This window comes from Micropterus dolomieu, linkage group LG17, assembly GCF_021292245.1.
Source record: "Micropterus dolomieu isolate WLL.071019.BEF.003 ecotype Adirondacks linkage group LG17, ASM2129224v1, whole genome shotgun sequence".
NCBI classification, from domain to species: domain Eukaryota; kingdom Metazoa; phylum Chordata; class Actinopteri; order Centrarchiformes; family Centrarchidae; genus Micropterus; species Micropterus dolomieu.
This window is the reverse complement of record NC_060166.1, coordinates 36,908,540-36,914,915: the sequence shown is the minus strand read 5'-3', so window position 1 is coordinate 36,914,915 and position 6,376 is coordinate 36,908,540. Positions and strand designations below refer to the sequence as shown.

General features: G+C 39.4%; 2 long non-coding RNA genes across 2 annotated transcripts in view; both read left to right on the top strand.

Annotated features, from left to right (window-relative positions):
• The window catches only part of LOC123985696, a 4,651-nt gene extending 1,132 nt beyond the window's left edge, over positions 1 to 3,519 (top strand). The window contains exon 2 of the long non-coding RNA XR_006828726.1: positions 4 to 3,519. This is a non-coding gene — a long non-coding RNA (uncharacterized LOC123985696). The remainder of the gene's footprint in view (positions 1 to 3) is intronic.
• A 438-nt stretch (positions 3,520 to 3,957) lies between these two features.
• On the top strand, positions 3,958 to 5,048 carry LOC123985695. The gene is made up of 2 exons (XR_006828725.1): positions 3,958 to 4,541; positions 4,654 to 5,048. It is a non-coding gene; the product is annotated as an uncharacterized LOC123985695 (long non-coding RNA).
• Positions 5,049 to 6,376: the final 1,328 nt, after the last annotated feature.

Here is a 6,376-nt window from a genome sequence, read left to right as displayed (position 1 = left end):
AAGGTGAAATGGTTAAAAGAATGCTTAAATGCACCCGACTCATTATGATACTTTATCCCACATAACATTTTCAAAGAAGTTGGAGGTCTCCAATTCTTATTGAAGTGTCACTATAATATCACAAAGTTAAAACTGTCCCGATTTTTTCAACAAGCTCTTTTAGCGTGGAAGCTGTGCTGTTCTCATAACTTCTCTCCACACAAGTCTATTATATGGAATAATGAATGCATCACCAAAAGGAACAAGTCACTTTATTTACAAAACTGGTTTGACAGAATTATCATCTTCTTAAGGGACTTATTTGATTGTAACGGTCAATTAATTTAGTATGAGTCCTTTCTTAGAGAGAAAGCATTCCCAATAACATTCAGAGAATATAGCTCAGTCTTTAAATCTATACCTAATGGTTTATTGGAACTAATGAAAACCTATAAGAAACAGCAAGAAGTGCCCAGTTTCACATAATCTTTATATAAATAATATTGATATTTTAACAAACACATTAGAAAATGCTTTTTAAATTTAAAGAAAATAACACCTGGTGGCTAATTCTCAGTTTTCCAATATTAAGTGTTGTAAAGCACGGCTTGTTCCTTTTAGATTCTGTATTACAAACAAAGTTAGAGAATTACATTTGAAAATTTTGCATTAAATATATCCAACCAACATGCTTATCTCAAAATTCATGCTTGTTGTTAACAACTGCACCTTTTGTAGAACAGAACAAGAAACTTTAAATCATCTTTTCTACGACTGTTCATTCTGCAGCACATTCTGGAGGAACCTTGAGAATTACATATATTCTAAAACAACACATACAATCACAGTTGAAAGGAAAAATGTCATTAGCTACTTTGAATCTAAAGATAAGAACTTATGCACCGTTGTGAATCTCTTTATTTTGTGTGGAGAAAAGTGAAGAGACTGCCATGAAAAGTATGGACTGAAAAGAAAAGAAAGAAAAGCTTCCAGACGACATAGATGTTGCTCATCGAGTTGGAAAACCGCGACCCGAGATCCCGCGGCATAACCCTCAGGTTCATCTCACGGCGGCACAGGGAGGCAGTTTGGAAGGCTGCAAAGAACAACAACTTTCTTCAAAGAAAAGGTTTGCGCTTCACGGAGGATTTGACAAAGGAAGACGGACAGAAACTGTGGCCTACGATCAAGAAGGCACGAGAGGAGGGGAAGTCAGCCTACTTTCTGGGAGGAAAAGGCTTTTTTAATGGACTGGAAATTCATCCGTAGACATTCTTCACGGAGAAAACTCTTCTTGAATCTATCGGGTTCTGATTTATCGATGGGAGAATTCTGCCTCCCCGTTTAAAAATGTGAGGCCTTACTTCTCTCACATATATGTTGATCTGCCTGGGCGTATTTAATTTATTCTTTGTTACTCATCAGCTTCTAAATGGGCAGAAACGCAACCAACTTTAATTCAAGTGTTTAATCAGAGATGCTTTAAATAGCCTAGGTGTTCTGAAATTTATCCAAACTTAACTCTTTCCTTTGTATCACTCAATGCTAGGGGGATATGTAATAGTGTTAAACGTGAAGCTATATTTCTTTTTGCTAAACAGTTCAAGTCAGATTTTTTTCTTTTTACAAGAATCTCATTCTCTTCCAAATGATGCCACTTTTTGGAGACCTCGGTGGGGTAACTCCATATGGCTTTCTCACGGTACAGAACGTTCAGCTGGACAGATTTATTGGAGATATCCTACTTACAAAATGTGATCTAGCTGGATTCTGGATGGTATTTTGGAGAAATGGCCACCTGGTCAACCAAACAGAAACAATGCCAACTTAACAGCCTTTGCAGACAAATTCAGGCTTGTAGATATTTGGAGAAAAAAATATTTTAACAGCAGGTCATATAGTTGGAGTAATAAAACAGGCTCCAGTCAATCAAGGATAGATTTTTGGTTAGTGTCGGAGACCTTTAATAAAGATCTTATTGATGTGGAAATATGGCCCACTCCTCTTACAGATCATAAGGCAATACACATTAAGATAATTTAATACATTTTCCATAATTAAATATGTCGCTGCTCAGTCAGCGTATTGGAAACTCAATAGCTCTCTACTATTAAATGAGGAAGTTAAAAAAGAGGTTACATCTCTGATTTTTTTTGGTCCAAAACTAAGGAAGAAAAAACATTTGGAAATAATTGGGAACTTTTAGAATTCGAGGTTGGTAAGTTTTTAAGAAAATATGGTAAATATGGTAATAAAAGCCAAATCCAGAAGAGTTGAAGAGGAAGAGGTAATAACAAAGATCACCTTTTTATCTCAAAAGAACCCAGATATAATTTTAGAGGAGGAAAACAGAATTAGGTCTGCAAGTTAAACTTGATGATTTATACATTGCAAAAAGCAAAAGATCTAGAGCAAAATGGCTTGAAGAAGGAGAACAAAACTCACATTATGTTTTCAATTTAGAAAAACATCATTCTAATAATAACAATATTGATAAACTAAATATTAATGAGTTGTTACAGAGGACTTCAAAGTAATATCAGGTACTGTGGTAACTTTTATAGAGATTTATATAGCTCCAAATTCTGCCAAGAATCAGCTGTGTCTTTTACGAACTCTCTGACAGTTTAATCTATTAATGAAAACGAAATGGAGTTATGTGATAACCCTGTCACATTTGAAGTTAGGAAAGCAGTTAATCTCCTAAAAAAACAACAAATCACCAGGTACCGATGGACCGACCTTTGAACTTTTTGTCGAATCCATGGAAAGAGAATCTCTTCCAACAACCAGGACTCAAGGTCTGACCACATAAATTCCCAAACCAAACAAAGACAAATGACTTATTGACAATTGGCGTCCAATATGTTTGTCTTAATAATGATTATAAGATATTTGCTCTACTACAGGCTAAAAGACTTAAAATGGTACTGAACTCTGTTATCGAAGAAACACAGTCAGGCTTCATGACCAAAAGACATATAACCAATAATATTAGACTTGTCCTACACGTCCTAGATTACGCACATTTGATTGATGATAATGGGTTTATTTTATTTTTAGGGTTAGTGGTTACTGTGGAGCATCAGTTCATCTTACAGTCTTTAAAGAAATTCGGCTTTGGTCATTTTTTCTGTACAGCTATTAAAACTCTATATAAGAACAGCAACAGTATATTAAAGTTATGGGTGGTACGTCCCCACGATTTAATCTGTCTAGAGGCATTAGACAGGGTTGCCCCACTTCCCCGTACCTCTTCCTTTTAGTAGCTCAACTGTTGGCAAACCATATTAAATCCAGTGCTGTGAAAGGAGTCTCTCTTATAGGGAGAGAATGAATTATAACTCAGCTGGCAGATGACACCACATTATTCCTGAAAAATGAAAAACCAAATTTCTGTTGCAATTGATGTAATCAACATGTTTTCTAAGGCTTCTGGTTTGTATTTGAATGTAAGTAAGTAAGTTTGAACTTATGGCTATAAAAGAGTGCCTTAAAACAGCTCTTTGTAATATCCCAATAAAAACGAGTTAAAAGAAATGTGCCTGTGACTTGTTGTAAATGACTTTTTCAGAAGCAACGCATCACATCCAGACGCTGCGCTCAGCGTTTAGCTCTATAAGGAAGCGAACATGTGAGAACAATACATGAAAATATTCACTCGTATTTGCTCGACTGACGCGTTGAAAACAGCATCAATTTAAATATAATTTGTCCTCCTGTTCATCTTATTTATGAGAATAAATTGTATTTCATACAAGTAATTAATCTGATTCCTGTTTGTTCTTTTGCAGAAACAATCTCCGTTTGTGTTTATGATCCTCAGTCATGGTTCTTTTTCTGCGCCGCAAATTATCTTAAACTAGTTTTTTTTTTTTATTGTGCACTTCAGGGAAAATCAATCAAACGAGTGTCTGATTATTTAGAAAGGCTTTAGACCTGTAATACTCAGAGGTAATATTTCAACATATTTTACACAGCAGTAGGCCTGTTCACTTCAAACAGTTTCTCATTTATCCTCTTCATGTGCGTAGGCATGATTCAGAGGTTACTTACAGGACGCACATTCTCCAGTCAACTTTGTTTTTTTATAGATCACAACCTTTGCTTGGGAAGTGGCGTCCGCACGTTTCCAGTCCTGTTTATATACTGTTTATAAATGAGACCCCTGGTCCTGTGGAGTCCTTCTGAAATGTAAACCTTTTCCTCTCCGTTCTGGTTTTTAGACCCTGATGTGGTCCAGGTGAACGCTGGAGATGACGCCACTCTGCCCTGTCAGGTTCACAGGGCCCCCATCAGAGCCGTAGAGTGGACCAGAACCGACCCGGAGTCTCCGGTCCTCTTCTTCAGAGATGGACACACAGACACCCCGTTTAAAGGCCGGGTCCAGCTGCTGGACCGGGACCTGAAGGACGGAGACGTGTCTTTAATTCTGAAGAACGTGAGCAGCAGCGACGCCGGGACGTACGAGTGTCGAGTCGCAGCAGGTAGATCCAGATCTAAGAGGGCCCTCATTGAGGAGCCTCCCATCAGAAGGATCCGCCTGGAGGTTCCAGACCCAGGTGAGTTTGTGGAGCTGCAGGTTTTTCCATGTTGGTTCTGAGATAGAGAAGAGGAAACGGAGGCTGCTCCACTGCTCAGTCACTTCTGACTAATGTGCTCTTTGGTCTCCAGGTCCCAGGTCTGGAGACACCGAGGACGCGGACTACAGGCTGTATGCTGGACTCGGAGCAGCTTTGGGACTGGCTGCTTTAGCTGGTGTAGGAGTGCTGATCTGCAAGCGTAGAAGACAGACGGCCAGGGAACCAGAAGCGTCTCCTGATGCAGCAGTGAGCGATCAGCTCCTCTAAAGTTTAGTAACAGAGCGGACCGGCTGCCTGCTTTTATCAACAAAACACAAACCTTTCTGCACTGTGACATATTTTCATCATTTAGAAACTAAAATAAGCTTCGGTCAAATCTAAGACCTGCTTTTATTTTCTTTTTCCTCTTATAATATATATATAATAATATTTTTACCATGTAAATGTTGTTCTGTTTCTTTTTGTATTTAAATGTCTGTTTTTAGATTTCCCTCTGTGGCTGTGATCTTCTTTATTTATTCATTAGCTGACGCTTTTATCCAAAGAGACTTATGCCGCATTCAAACCAAACGCGAATTTTTGCCTCGCCTGAGTACATTCACTGCAAGTGTTCACGCACAACGCGAGAAGGTGAATAAACAACTCGCCATTACTCCAGCTGTATGAACCCAAAGTAAATATTTGCTGTGATAAAATAGCAATAAACGGATAAAACTGATGCCGAAATAACTACAACATGATGCAGATTTTTGTTAAACTGAATTCATGCTTTGTCAGGTCTGCCAGCAAGACAGCAGGACAACAACTTCTAAAATGTTTGTTTTCTGAATGGAGTTCGGATCGATCAGGGCTATGCTATTAGCTAACTTGGTCACAGTAAAGTACAACGACAGCTGGAATAAAGTTACAGACACATGTTCTAAACTCACCAGGTAGTTCAACCTCCTCGCTTTCTTTTCTCCAAGTACTGTCCAGTTTTGTCCGGTTTTTATATAAATATGAAGTCGTAACAGAGCTAACGACGCGAACAACAACAACAGTGGAGCCGGATGTGCACTGAAGCTGCTGAGAAGCTCCAGTGAAGATAAATCAACGTTGAAATCCCAAAAACTAAAGCAAATTAGTTAAAGTTAATAAAAGCAGTTAACTCCGAGCTCCTACCGCGAGTGAACGACGTAGTTGTCAGAGCCGAATCCGACCGACCGCGGTTGTTTATTTGTCCAATGGTTGCAGCGCTGCTTCCTGCTCCTCTCCCCCAAGTTTAACAGCTCTCAGCCGGCCAGCAGATTTTCAATCGCCCGCTCTGCCTGGTCCTCTCCACACAACTGTCTGAAGCCTCGGTGACGTTCGGACAATCTCAACACTGATAGGCTATCGCGACTCAGCGTCATGCGACTTTCTCGCTTGAGTTGAAAATATTCAACTCACGTGAATTCTTCGTGTCGTTTCACGCCGCCCGACATGAAATCACGGCTCTACGCGTTTTTTCTCGCTTTTGGTCTGAAAGCACCATTACAGCGGCTGTACATGTCAGAGGTCAGTGTCACATTGGTGGACGTGTCACAGTGGAAATCAAACCCAGGTCTCTCACATCAAACGGGTCTTATTCGCTGTTCCACCACCATGTTTTATGTAAAGCACTTTGAGCTGCCTTGTTGCTGAAATGTCCTGAACAAATAAACTCTGTGTTAAAACAGCGTGAGTGAGTTGTTGGAACGCCGTCCTCACAGCTCAAACTGCATCCATGTCATCGATAACAGACAGACCAACACATTCTCATTTCAACGCCTCATAACTGAAGCTTTCAGACAGCG